The following is a 14,597-nucleotide window of genomic DNA, read 5'->3' as shown; positions in this document are numbered from 1 at the left end:
GGTACTTTTTACAATTTTTCAGTCAAAAGTTTTAGAACAGTTTTTGTTTGAAAGTGAAGCAGTTCAAGCCCAGTGAAGTGGTAAAATGCCAGAGGTTAAAAAAAATACAGCTAAGGTTATCCAAAACTAAAATAATAATAATGATAAAAATTTGAAAAATTTACATTTCAGAATTACACCCACACCCATTTAGCTAGTTTGGGGTGATGACCAAAAAAGTAAAAGAAAAGCAGCCTACAAGTGCCACACATTCATACGAACTTCTAGTCCTTTTAAAGTCAACCCCCCAAAATTATTTGCAATAATGTATTCTATGCGCCTCCACTAGTCTAAACATGGCATTCTGATTAATATTGCGTTTGTGGAATATGAGTTAAGCAGCAAAATCCACCCGTTTTTAGCCGTCTAAGGGGGCGGCAATTTTGTCACTTCTGCTGACTGAAAATTACATCACAGTTGCTCAGGGCTCAGGTAACAACCAATTACGTCTCAGCTTCAGAAAACAGGTGAATGAATTCCAGCACCAGAGCTTTATGAAAAACCAGCATCTTTATTATTTTGCTTGTAAATTGCAATTGTGCAGAACTGCACTGAACCATTATGTGAGACATGCTTACTACAATATTTTGGTTAGCCACATGAGTCAAAATATTAATCACGTCTCATTATGATGCACACCACTGCAAACTACAACCACAATGAAGATGTAATTTAGCATAATTACTACCTCACAGACTTTGTCAGGCACAAATACGCATGATTGTCTTTGCAAAGGCAGAATTGTTTAGACCCCGATACTGATCCAATTCAAAGGCCCAAAACCTGTTTATGCATCATGGTGTTATTCTGACCTGCTATTTCATAGCATGAAGTTACGGAGAGTATTTAAAGGTATTTCCAAGAAATGTATTTCAATTCAACATGAGTGTTTTCCCCGTTTCCACTAACACACAAAGCACAGTACCAAAATTTCAAGGCAGAGGCGACCCTTACGACAAAGAAATTAATAGCAGAGGAGTGCTTCTGGCTGAGTGTCACCATGCTTCATAAAGCCACATAATCCTCCTCGCTGCTATTTGGTGGCACAATGCTCAGACAGGGTGAAGAGGCCATCCCCGTTTTTTATCGGCCAATTAGCTCAGAAGAGGGGCACTAATTAGCGGGGCTGGCTGGGAGGCAAGCCAGGATCCCGTGACTGGCCGGCGCTCATCATTGGAATATGTTGGTGACGAAAAGGTCTGGGTGCTATTCCAAAGGGCTGCTTTTTAGTTCTTGGCTGCCATTCTTGCTCCACTCATCCACAAAGAAGTCCCCAAAGAATTTTTGTTGAATGGAAAAGTCTGTGCGATTTAAAAGAAACAAAAAAAAAAGTCTTTGTGACAGGTTTACTGTAACAGATTCACCAAGTTTTATTGTTGTTTTGAGAGTTTAAATTGACAATGTGAAATAGGCAGGCAAACTTACTCTAACTGCTTCTTGACAGGCTTATGACGTTCTAGTCTTTTGCTGAAAACTTTTTTATATCGCATAGTTGAAAACTATATTGCCAAGTACTTTACAGAAATAGATTGGGCTACGTTATAGTTTGAGGAAGCAACCTGAAGTCTGAGCTGTTGTGACAGCAAGTAATTCTAATGATTTGTTTGGTTTGAGTTTTTACACCAGATGCCCTTTCTGACTTTTTTTTCCCAGACTTGGGATCAGTAGTGACTGTGTACTTTTGACACTGGCTGAGAATTGAATAAAAAGCATATATCACAACTTCCAGTGCTAGAGCTTGTCTATTAATGGGCACAAAGAGCAATTGGTTATGCTGAATGTGAAATATGTCTCCCAAGCCACTCACCACAGAAATTACCCCTTTAAAAAAAAATAAAGTCAAGAAAGTAAAACACCCCCTTTACTAGCCAACAGGTACACAATAATGTGTACATTATGGAACATAAAAGTAGCAAAGGGAAAAGATTTACTTCTTCAACCGTGAAACATTATGGGATAAGATCATCTACGCCCTATCGTCTGTGGGAGTGACATCACGCGTGCGCCAAGTCACGTTTTCAGCATGTTGATGTCTCACGTACACATACCAATGAAGTAAGTCGAGATGTTCGCTTTTTCAAGGTCAAAATATAGTCACTAAAATGAGTTTGACAGCTGAGTACTGTCAACAAAGTGCTATCTAGCTTTAAAAAATGTGAAGAAACAAAAATTAGAGTTAAAAAAAATAAAATAAATAATAATAATAATAATAATAACACCCCTCAAAAAAAAAAAATGCCAGATACATTTTTTTGTCCCATTCCACTCTGGCAGGCACTGAAACCCCAGCCTTATAGGGATGAAATCAAATACCTCTTCTCAGAGGATATAAATAAAGTATTTAAAATGATGAAATCGTCCACAAAAAAAGTCTGAATCTGTCTATTATGGGAATTCAACATAGCCAATGATCAATGATCTCATTCCTTGAGTGAACAATGTAATACCAGGACAATATCAAAAGGCACCACGACCTTATTGGAGCATTTTATGTCTCAGTGGGATTATTCATGAGTTATGTGGTAGAGTGTACACTGGGAGTCATGCCAGTAAGCTATTCAAGCCTTCATCTGTCCTGGTGCTAATATTCCTATCCCAGGAAAAAAAAAAATCCCCCTTTTGGATCCCATGTTGCTCACATATCTCCTGTTGGAGATTTGAGGGTGAGTCAACACAACCATCTGTGATATATTGTGAAGTGGACCCCTTGAATAGCCAATACTCACATGAAAGGTGTGGAAACAAACAAGAGGATCCTTTGTGTTGATGACATTTCCTTTTAGGAAAATCTGACGAGAGTGTGGGAGTTTTTAGGACAAGTGCAAACCCGGAGTTTTCAAAACATGAAAATGAGGCCACAGATCAATATTTCAGCTTTTACATCAGATGCTTCGAAAATATCACCTTGAGATCATATAAACTGGCAATAAGTCATGTGAGTGCGTTAACCGAATCAATAATCACTGCTTCCTATCTCAACCTCTTTCATTTAGCATTGATTAATTTTACATCGATCAATGACGAAACTCAGTAATTAGGATTGAAGGCCTCTGAGAATCATATCTATATATATAAAAAAAAAAAAAAAAAAAAAAAGAAAAATACACTGCTATAAATAAACCAAGTTGTAGCTTAGCAACAATATACGAGTAGGCCAGCTCATCTGTTAGGGGGGAAATTTATATCAATAAATGTCCTGTTTTGGGCCAAATGTTATTAATTTCCCATGCCAGGTTAGCATCTTAAACCTTACATAATCTACTATACTATGTGTGCAGTAAATAGATCTACTCCAAATGAAAGTCTCATTGCAGTAAGCCAATTCACATTTGACTACATATTGGCGTATTTTCATGTGATCTTTTTCTATTTCAGTGTTATACCCAAACACTTATTCCTGACTATTCTAATTTGCGGTATGAGCAACGGTTGGCGGTTGAGAGCCCCAAGATGATTTTTGCCTATAGTGTGTCTTTAATATGAAACCTTGTGCCTGAATAATCCCGCTGAGCGAAAGCCATCTTTTCATGCACCTGCTTTTCAATGCCATATGCCTTCAAAGTGTGCATTGAGCTATTCAGGCATTCCAGAAATAGAATAGGTCCCCAGCATAATGCTGCAAAGATACCTTTAGAAATGTTGGCAAATGGGTGAGGAAGATTTGTGTTCTTATTAGTTGATACCATGTGAATTAAGTGATAAGACTGTAACTGCTATCTGAATTTGATAACGGAATATATTTAGCCACCTGCGTGGGAAGAATTTAACAGCACTAAAAAGCCGTTCCGACGATAATATAGCGATTTCCGTTTTGTAAAGCGCATCTTTTCGGTGACGTCAAGAATCTGTGATGAAAACGTGCATATTCAGGTTGCGGTAAACACATTCCCGAGGCTGGAAGATAATCTGATGGTTCAGCGAGTTTCAGGCAAGGGGAAGACTAAACAGTCTTTGAGAGTGCTCAGACTGCTGCTGATTGGTTGCTGATAAAGTATATGATGCATGATGTCACAAACTGGGCTGCAAGTACATCAAGATGACAAAGGGAAGGAGAGAATGTTTGCATGCAGGCATCCCAAATAGACACTTTCAAGTGTTCTCCACCATTCTGGCCGTGTTTGGTGGCATCTGCATTTAAAGTGGAAGTCAACCCAAATATTTTCTTGAAAAAATATTCAACGCAGACCCACTAGGCTAAACACGGCATTCTGATTGATATTTTGTTTTTGGAATATGAGTCAAGCAGTAAAATCCAGCAGTTTTTGTCCATCTCAGGGGGCGGCCATTTTGTCACTTGCTGTCGACTGAAAATGATATTACAGTTGCTCAAGGTTCAGGTAACGGCCAATCATGACTCAGCTTCAGAAAACAGGTGTGCCTTGATTGGTCGTGGCCTGAGCCCTGAGCAACGGTGATGTCATTATTGATCGACAGCAAGTGACAAAATGGCCGCCCTCTGAGATGGACAAAAAGGGCTGGATTTTACTGCTTAACTTAATTCCACAAAGGCAATATTAATTTGAATATTGTGTTAGGACTAGTTGAGGCACATTTGGGGTTGACTTCCTCTTTAATTCATAGTCCACAAACACAATATTAATCAGAGTGCCGTGTTTAGACTAATGGGGCCGCATAGAAAATATTATTGTAAAAAAAAAAAAAAAAAAAAAAAAAATAGAATTAGGTTGACTTCTCTTTAACAAATTCACTGGCAGACATTTTCAAACCCTCTTTACGTTTGAAAAATTTGAAAAAAATATAAATAAGATCCTGGGATTGAATGGCTGGACTGTGAAAAGACAAGTAAATTCGTCAATGGCAGTGAATGATTTACCAAGATTTTGGCTTGTCAACTGCACTTGTATTAATCAGATTTCAACCCCGTGCATCTGAAATTGAGGCAAAAAACGATTCCATGTCACCGGTGAACGCTGACAATAGCCAATAGCACGGTGACAAATGGGCGAGAAGTTTAGCAAAAAAGAGCAACGTGACAAATGTAGCTGTGACAAGTGAATGGCAGTCAATCTGGACTTTCCGTTCTCAGACTGCCAGTCTCACGGATTGCTTCAGGTTACTGAATGCTAAACGGTGCAGTCTTGGCTATCCATACAAAGTGCTGCGCTACTCTGTGAGTGGGATGCCTAGTGATCTCCCCATTCTTTATTTATTTGAAGTGACCTTTCAGCTCCTGTGCTGAGATTGCTAACGGGCAAACGGAGCTGGGTTTAAATGTTTGGAGGAGTGGGAGGGAAGCTGTCGTTTGTTGCCAGGGCCCTGAATGAGCTGCACTGAAACTCTGCAATTTTAACCCCGGAATCCTTCTGGGATGTGCCAGCTGGCAGCCGGCAGCAAATGAAGCGTTTTAGGTAAGATATAGTGATAGGTTTTTGTCCTCATTAAAACAGAAACCCTGACCACTGGCTACCTCATTAGTATTCAACTGCAATCCACTTGAGGTAGATTTTGATTCGAGAGATTTGGCTGATATGAGGCCACTGAAGCAGAGCGGAGAATAACGTAGCATGCCATTTTGCCTTCGCACGCAGTCTTGAAATGCAACCTTACATATGCAGGGGAAATATGGTGGAGTGCATTCATTTACTGGTTTAATTTGTCTTTGGAAAAAAAAAAAAAATCCCATAAATGGAAATAATGGAAACTTGTTTTTGGAATTGGCGGCACGGTGGTCGACTGGTTAGCACGCCCGCCTCACAGTTCAGAGGTCGTGGGTTCGATCCTCCCTCCGGCCTCCCTGTGTGGAGTTTGCATGTTCTCCCCGTGCCTGCGTGGGTTTTCTCCGGGTACTCCGGTTTCCTCCCACATTCCAAAAACATGCATGGTAAGTTGATTGGACACTCTAAATTGCCCCTAGGTGTGATTGTGAGTGCGGATGTTTGTCTCTGTGTGCCCTGCGATTGGCTGGCAACCAATTCAGGGTGTCCCCCGCCTACTGCCCAAAGACAGCTGGGATAGGCTCCAGCACGCCCCGCGACCCTTGTGAGGATAAGCGGTACAGATAATGGATGGATGGATGTTTTTGGAATTTGTTAAAGTGGAAGAAACCTAAAAATTGTCTTTCCAATAATTTGTTCAATGCAGCCTCACTAGTCTAAGCTTGATATTCTGATTGATATTCTGTTTGTGGAATAAGAATTAAGCAACAAAATACACCTGTTTTTGTCCATCTCAGGGGCGGCCATTTTGTCACTTGCTGTCGACTGAAAATGACATCACAGTTGCTCAGGGCTCAGGTTACAACCAATCATGGCTCAGATTCAGAAAACAGGTGAGCTCTGATTGGTCGTTGCCTGAGCCCTGAGCAACTGTGATGTCATTTTTAGTCGACATAAGTGATAAAATGGCCGCCCCCTGAGTTGGCTACAACCAGGTGGATTTTGCTGCTTAACTCATATTTCACAAACAGAATTTTAATCAGAATGCCGTGTTTCGACTAGTGGGGGCACATAGAACATATTGTAAAGAAATGTTTTGGGTTGACTTCCCACTTTCCTGATTTAATTTTTTTTTTGAGTATCATCCTACTTTGCCTCCCTGTGCTTGGGTCCTCCATTTTTGCCACCATTACTAAAAAAAAACCCTCAATCTCATGACCCCAAATGTTTATAAATACCTGAATAAATAGTTTGAACTTACCCCTAAATTGCTCCCACTGATAGGCTAAGCTAACCTCATGTAGCCTACATATAAACATAACACAACAATTTGGTAACGCAGTCCACTCAACTATCAGATCTCCTTAGAGAGGCGCATTTGTCCGGGAAATGTTTGTCAATTTCCAAATTGTATGAACTTAGAGCCATTCATAGGTTTTGCTGAACTCACCTTTTAACTTTGTTATTTTAATCTATTTGATGCTCTAATAAACACACACTTCAGCACACTTTCTGCTGAATGTGCCAATCACTTTGAATTGTCGTCCTCACTTGAGAGCTGCGCCAGGGTCATTAAATCTACCGAGCTGATCAAATCAGCAGCATTCAAAGGAGCTCATGCTGCTATCATGAATTCCAAAAGTGCTGATGATGTCGTGAGACCCGCTGCCTACAATGGGGTGGGATTTTGCATCTATTCAAAAATCCCCTAATTCCCTTTTGCACTATCCTGCACAGTAATCCACTTAATTTACAATTACGTATGCAAGCCCCTCTCATATGGATTGATGAATACACTCAAGTAATCCCACCGACACAGCTAGGGAACATGGAAATAAGGACCTATAGCCTATATAGTTGATTTTCTATGCCTGCATCATATACAGCACAAATAAACACGCCCAAATTTAGCAATACAAGCGTCAACACATGCACATATTTATACATACAGTATGAACACCCACGGCAAATGTCTCCTCTCATTTTGCATTCTGTATGAAGCTCCTCTGTCTTTCACAATACGCAGGGGTGAAGCTCCATCTGTGCATAGTGAATGTTAATGTCTTACCTCCCCTGCAGTGTCCACTCTCTTCGGCGCTTTAAACTCGAACTCATCTCCACTCTTGCGACCTGTTTTTCACACCGCGTTCACTGAAGGCTGCCGGCTATTTGGAATTGCAGGGGAGCATTAATGGCAGTATTGTGAGGTGGCCAAATATGACCAATTCTTTTTTTATTTATTTTTTTTTTTTATCCTATCTGCAAGTAAGACTACACAATGTCAGTGTGGGGCTAAAGGCAAAAGGCTGGTAGGCTCAAGCAAAGCTCATGTATGACAAATAGAAGATAACATCAGAGCACAATAATTGGATGCTGTGTAAGCGTTATGAACCTCCAATATACTGAACCGTGTGTGACATCATTGCTACATACAGTCCCCTGAAGACCAGAGAGCTGCCTATGGGAGAAAAGCAAACCGTTTTGAAGCTGACAGAAGACGGAAAATTGATCAGAGTTATTGCACATACACTGGGCACAGCCAATACAACAATTTTGATTGTCCTGAAAAAGAAACTACTCGTGTACCGAGCAACAGACGTGGAACAGCTCCGCCAAGTGTATCAACATCAGATGATGACAGGAATATTGTGAGAGCTGTGAACAAACTGAAAGATGTCAGTGACATTACTCACCAGACCTCAACCCGGTAGAGCATGCATTCTCTCTCCTGAAGAGGAGACTGAATTGAGAAAGCCCCAGAAACAAACAAAACTGAAAAAAATGCTTAAAGAGGAGTTATGCAACACTGGCACAGAACTAAAAATTGATAGTTTCAGAAATAGTCAGATCATTTAAGATTTCACACGGGATGGGCAGACACTAGACCCAACTCCTTACGTATGAATGTTTGAAATAATTCACTTTCCATAATATGCCACCTAACCATTTAAATTGTGTAAAAGGTACAGCAACTCTGTTTAAAGTGTATTTAAAAAAAATAAAATAAAAAGAAAGATGCAATGCTAAGAATTTGTATTTATGGTGGAAATACGATGACAGCATATTCGATATTAAGAAATTGGAAATTCTTAAACGATTGAGAACTAAATATAATCTAACTAACTAGTTTGCAACCAGTATAAAAACACCAAACATATTAATTTTTCCACCATCATAATCATATCTCCAGTGGGAAATTACATAATGTGAATCTGAGATGGACAACATGGTTTCTCATGGTAAACACATCTGCCTCACAATTTTGAAATTTGGAATTGGAATCTGGACTTTGGCCTTCCTGGGTGAACTTTCTGAGAGCGCTGACGTACTTTGTAAATAAATCAGTCCACACCCAAAAAGGTGTGTACGCCTCGTCATTATTCCATAAGCAGAGCAATTAATCATACATCAATTATAAGGGAAAACCTGACTAAAAATAACAAACAAACAGCAGAAGTAAAAGAGAAAATGTTATTTTCCCGCTCTGCATGGACTAACATTCACTTCATGAGCAAGCACAGCACCTCAACGTCGCTCCTTCCCTCCCATCCTCCCGACAGAAAAGAGCAGATAGATGAGTTGACAGCTGAGAAGGATGCAGGGAAAGGGTTAGAATGACATGCGGGGACATGTTTTGAGTGCTGCCTTAACTTGACAGTGCAGGGTTAATTATGGATGGCCCTCTTAGTGTTGGCGAGGACTCAACACTAAGTCGAAGAGACGACTGAAGTCTCGCCTGCCTCCTGGCTATGCTTCTCTTATGTTTTATTACTGCTAAAGGTTACAACGGGTGGCGGAGTTCCACACTCAGGATTTGAAACAAGCTCACTGACATAAGAAGTTAACAACAGTCTCACTTAATATCTTATGGCTGACCCATTTGTCTTGACGCATTGTGTGAGGAATCCATTGTTGTATAATCTGTTTTCCAAAACTTTTCAGAACACCCAAACACCTTTTTCAGGGTTCTGCAACTACCTTTCGTTGGTTGCCGACAGTCTGCAATGAGTCTGACTGAGAGTCCAAATGTCAAACAAGTGAATGTGAATACTTTTACAGCCAATGAAAATGACAGCTGATATATCACATGATTGACACCAGGTCGTAACAGGAGGGCAAACCCTTCAGGGGTCCACAACCGAAAGTCAGGGGTCAAGAAGATAGAAGCTCAAACAGATGCGAGTGATCCTTATAACTAGAAGGTGGCATTCCGTCAGATTGACGGACCGGTCCGTCAGACTGACACGGGCGGACGGCCGTTTTGCTGACGATTGACGGGACGTCTTTTAGAAATGACGTACTGATAAATGATGGAAGTGGGTTTTCTTCCGTCGTTGTAATCGTTACTAACCGTGTCCGTCAGTGACGGACCGTTTATCTGTCACTGGAGGACGCCCGTTTTTCCGACATTATTTTGGGGGACCAACTGAAAGACCGACAGATTTAACTGACGGACTCACGGTTACAATTCAGTTCATCGCGAAAAATGTCGGACTGACCAAAGATGGACGGCCGCTGACGGATGACGGACCAGCAAAATTGAGTAAAATGCCCACCTTCTCCTTGAAAAGTACGTCTTCATAGCGATTTTTTAATCATGTCTGACATCATCGTCCCCTGTAAAATAATGTGCATTTCAAGCTCAACCAATCAGAATAATGAACATCTTAAAATCAGAGGGCTGCAAAATGGCAACGTCATTCTGAGGATTTGTGAGGGTGAAGTCTAAAATCTGATTGGTTAAAAAAATGAAACGGCGAATACAACTGCCTGTGCGTGGTCGACGACGCCAGCAATCGGGATTCTGATCTTTACATAGGAACACCTCGAAGCTAAAATCTGATTGGACAAAAAAATTAAACCTCAAACGACTGGCAGCCAACAACGAAATGAAGAAATAAGAAAAAAGAATTCTTACTATTTCATATAAGTTTTAAATATAGGTCCGTGATTCTGATATTTTTGGGGCTAGCAGAGAAGGCCTTGAAGGTCCTCACTACACACCACTGCACTGCAACTTATCTACTCTGTATTGTTTTGTTCCCGCAATGGCTGAGTGCGACAGAGAACTTAGACTGAACAGCACTTGGTGGTTTACAGACAGACTTGTTTTATTGCATGTAAGCGTATGTCACAACAATCTGTCACATCCGACATTATCATATACTGCACAAGAACACACTTTAGGTCTACGTACTGCAATTATCCCGGTGTGGTCTCACTTTGCGGAAGTATGCTTTGAAAGCGGTTTCCGTGTATGAAAACTACAATAGAACACCGCCACGGTAATACCCAGTTTGCTTTCGTGGATAGTTTTGAGGCAAGCGCAGAGATTGCAGGCTGCAGAAAAGTACATTGCAGTCATTTCGCCAGATTGTAATTACATTGTCAACAAGAGTCATTCGGGGACATTTTTGAAGTTAGTCATTCCTCTTGTCATTTATTCATTTGACTGTAGGATATATGACTTGTTGTTCTCCTTCTCCGCCGGATTAGCAGTGTGCAACGACTGATACAAATGAAGCTTTGGCTACACAGTTAATTTCATTTTGGTAGGCTTTTACTCAAAAGTGATGCATTACAGTAGGGGATTTCTGCCAATAAAAGTTAAAAAATAAACTTAAATTCTGTTTAAATATAAGGATTTAATTGAAAAATACAATGTTAGATCCTGCCTATCCTCCATTTTTTTTTTTGTGCATTTGCTTGTGATTATCACACTAATGATTCACGTCTTGAGAGCCAATTCACCTGAGATAGTTTGGAGTCAATCACTGCTGTGAAGTATTTCACCTGCAATGTTTGCAGTCGGGGAACTGGAGGACAATTTTTGCTTTGTCATGGGGAATCCAGCCATCTGGTCTCATTCATCATTCTCTCTCATCTTGTCACTCCCTATCACCCCAGCACTCCTCCCTCATTTTCTCCCTAATTTGTTTAGATGGGGGGGGGGAGCGCATGAAGCATGAGGAGGAAAAGATTATTCTACATTGAACAAGTGAAGAGGAAGAGACAGTAAAACGGAGAACTGCTGAGCTGTAAATGAAGTTTGATGAAATGTGTGTGTAATTAGGGAGTTTTTTTTCCCCCCATCAGTCACTAAGATCTGTGTGTATGTGATGACACATAGCCTTGGGTAAATTAACAGAACATTCAAAACACTTTCTTTGGTGACAAAGTCCCCAACGAGCAAACATTTACAGGATTGTGAAATTACCTTTGCCACAAAGTCCTTGCGATCACAATGATCCCTTTGCTTTATTTTTGGTGGAAATAGTGGTAACATATTTGGGGGGGTCGTCCGGGAATTCGTTATGTATTGCAGTCTGCATGTTTTGGGAATGTCAAGCCAGTTTTCAATAGAGATAAATGGCTCTATATTCTATATCCGGGTGTGAAAACTGCCGCATCTTGATTTTCGTGCCGGTGCAAGCCTTGTTTACCATGTCTGGAAATTTGGCAGACATTCTGCGCCATGCTGGGTGTTCCGGCAGACCGAGGCCCGGAGGGCGTTTTCTTTCCGCGCTCTTGGCACGCCTGACAATTTGATGGCTGAAAGTTGACAAAACCTAACGTCTGCTGGAATGTTTTGTGTTTTGGTGAATTTGATGGAGGTGTAGCCAGACAAATTCAAATTCAAACATGTCCACAGTGATGCCAAACCTCACTTATGTCAACTTTCAAGCCTGCTATTTAGCATCTTGAGATACTAGAGCAACCAGTAGCAGTGTTGGAGAATGTTCACCCACTTGTTTTACTTTTCCCCTTTGCTAAAATTGAATTATTCCTTAGGGCATTTGAACAAATCGCTCATGCTTTACACTGGCCCCAGGAAGTATGGTGACATTACTTCAAGCTTACGCTTCCGGAAAAGCAAAGGAAGTTTGTGCTGTTCATTCGGTGAAAGAAAGTATAAATTATGGAAAGGAGAAAAGCGCCATGCCACGCGATTGCCTGAGGACCAGTACAGGATGTACCCTACTCCTCAACCAAAGTCAGCTGGGATGAGCTCCAGCTCACCCGCAATCGTAATGGGGAAAAATGGCATCGAAAAATGGATGATGGAATGGATAATGGAAATGCGTCATTTTGCGTGTGTATGAGCTTACCGATTTTTTGGGAGCCTTGAAAAGGAGTCAGGGTACATTTTGGCAGGGTACACCTTCGATTGGTTGCCAGTCAGCCACAGGACAAATCCATATATTAATTTTCAACACCGCTTGGTGTCCATTTCAACTCAAGGTTAGCTTACGTAATATGCCCTATGGCTACAACGTTTGAAATGTGCACTAAAATGCTAGTATTTTGTATCATACATAATGCATTATACGTCCATCCATCCATTATCTATACCGCTTCTCCTCACAAGGGTCGCGGGGCGTGCTGGAGCCTATCCCAGCTGTCTTCGGGCAGTAGGCGGGGGACACCCCGAATTGGTTGCCAGCCAATCGCAGGGCACACAGAGACAAACAACCACACTCTCAATCACACCTAGGGGCAATTTCGATAGTCCAATCAACTTACCATGCATGTTTTTGGAATGTGGGAGGAAACCGCAGTACCCGGAGAAAACCGGGGAGAACATGCAAACTCCACACAGGGAGGCCGGGGCCGCGATCGAACCCACGACCTCTGAACTGTGAGGCGGACGTGCTAACCAGTCGATCACCGTGCCGCATACATTATACGTATATTATGTATTTTGAAATGCAATCTGTTGTCATCATGAAGAAAGCTAAATAGAATCAAGAAAACAACACAATTAAGCCCTTTTCACACTGCACTTAAGAGGGTGCAACACTTTTGGATTATTTTGAAGATGACAAAACAGAGGAGCCAAAAACATACTGATGTGGAGTGAAATTAACATAACCTCAGCCACGCTTGACCATCTTGGGCAAGATGAAAAAGAAAAAAAAAAGGTGTACTTTTGACAAAGAACTCCCCATTAAGTTGCACTGAATTGCTAGGCCGGTCTGCCTTTGATTTTAAACATGCTTCCGTCAGCGATTTCGAATGCTAACTTCAATAGCAGCCCCAACCCCTCTGGCCAATATTTGAACAGAAAGAGTGACTCACAGTGACTCATTGCGCCATGGAAGCATGTTCACAGCCTGTTCCCTCACTCAAAGCTATCCCCCAAGCAACAACAACTCACTATTGTTCCTCGCCGTGGTCAACGAAGCCTCGTTGCGAAAAATAGACTAAAGACAGTCTACAGACGAAAGACGGATTAAATGGGCTCCCGACTATATGCTTAGTCCATCCATTTCAAAAATGTTCCCGTCATTCATCAACCGTCAGCAAAACGGGCATCCGTCATAGGCGGATTAGACGGACCGGTCCACCACATAGACGGAATGCCCAGCTCTGATAACGGATACCTGTCGCAAATTGCACCGAGACACATCGAAAAGATAACTTGATGTATGCAGGCCTAGAGAATGAGGCACACAGATCAAACCTTGAATTTTCCATGTCAATTTCCTGTGCGCGGCGTCCAGCATGAGCTGAGTTTAGATGGATGATCCGTGCTTTCCAATTTCCAGCTGTTCCATCCCTTCTGTGGCAGAGTAAAGCGATTCTTCCCACTGGAGATCCTCTGGCCAAGGTCAGCCATAAACCTTTGCGACATTGGGACACCTTCAAACCTGGGCTTTTTGTTGTACCACTATTGAAAAAGGAAAATTGAATAAAAATTGAGATAAGCAGGAGTGGACTCCAATACAAATTATAGTTGCTGCCACTTGCCTAATGATCCTGAATCAATCAAACCACAAGCCTCAGAGTACGGCAGTCTCCACGAGCAAGGTCAGGAATTAACCAAAATGATAATTTGGCTATGCTGCATCATTAGGACCATGAATATATTATCTTGAGGACAGATAGATCGAGTGTGTGAAAGTGACACATTTTGAGGCGACCTTAAAATGTTCATGAAACATACTTCGAGTTTGTTGCTAAGGCCTTAAGGGGAAAAGTGGTTTAAATCAGGGTTCGCTTATCCTCAGTTATCGCATGAAAACCGCAGTTCCTATAACTCAATTCCCATTGCTGAAGTCATTGTTTTCTTGACAACTTTTTTTCTCCTAATGTTTCAATTCTATTTCTCATCATTGTACTCGTTTGATTCTTTCCAGCGTTGATGTAATATTCCTTTCA

The 14,597-nt window shown here is 41.3% G+C and overlaps 1 protein-coding gene across 1 annotated transcript in view; it reads right to left on the bottom strand.

Annotated features, from left to right (window-relative positions):
- Nucleotides 1-13,785: 13,785 nt before the first annotated feature.
- Nucleotides 13,786-14,597, bottom strand: part of samd12 (sterile alpha motif domain containing 12) — an 87,145-nt gene continuing 86,333 nt past the window's right edge. The window contains exon 6 of the mRNA XM_086014324.1: nucleotides 13,786-14,106. The gene's annotated coding sequence lies outside the window, so the exon portion shown is untranslated. The remainder of the gene's footprint in view (nucleotides 14,107-14,597) is intronic.

This window comes from Filicampus tigris, chromosome 18, assembly GCF_054856515.1.
Source record: "Filicampus tigris isolate MCC_2025a chromosome 18, RoL_Ftig_1.0, whole genome shotgun sequence".
Lineage (NCBI taxonomy): Eukaryota > Metazoa > Chordata > Actinopteri > Syngnathiformes > Syngnathidae > Filicampus > Filicampus tigris.
The sequence above is the reverse complement of the archived record's forward strand: the minus strand, read 5'-3'. Positions and strand labels throughout refer to the sequence as shown.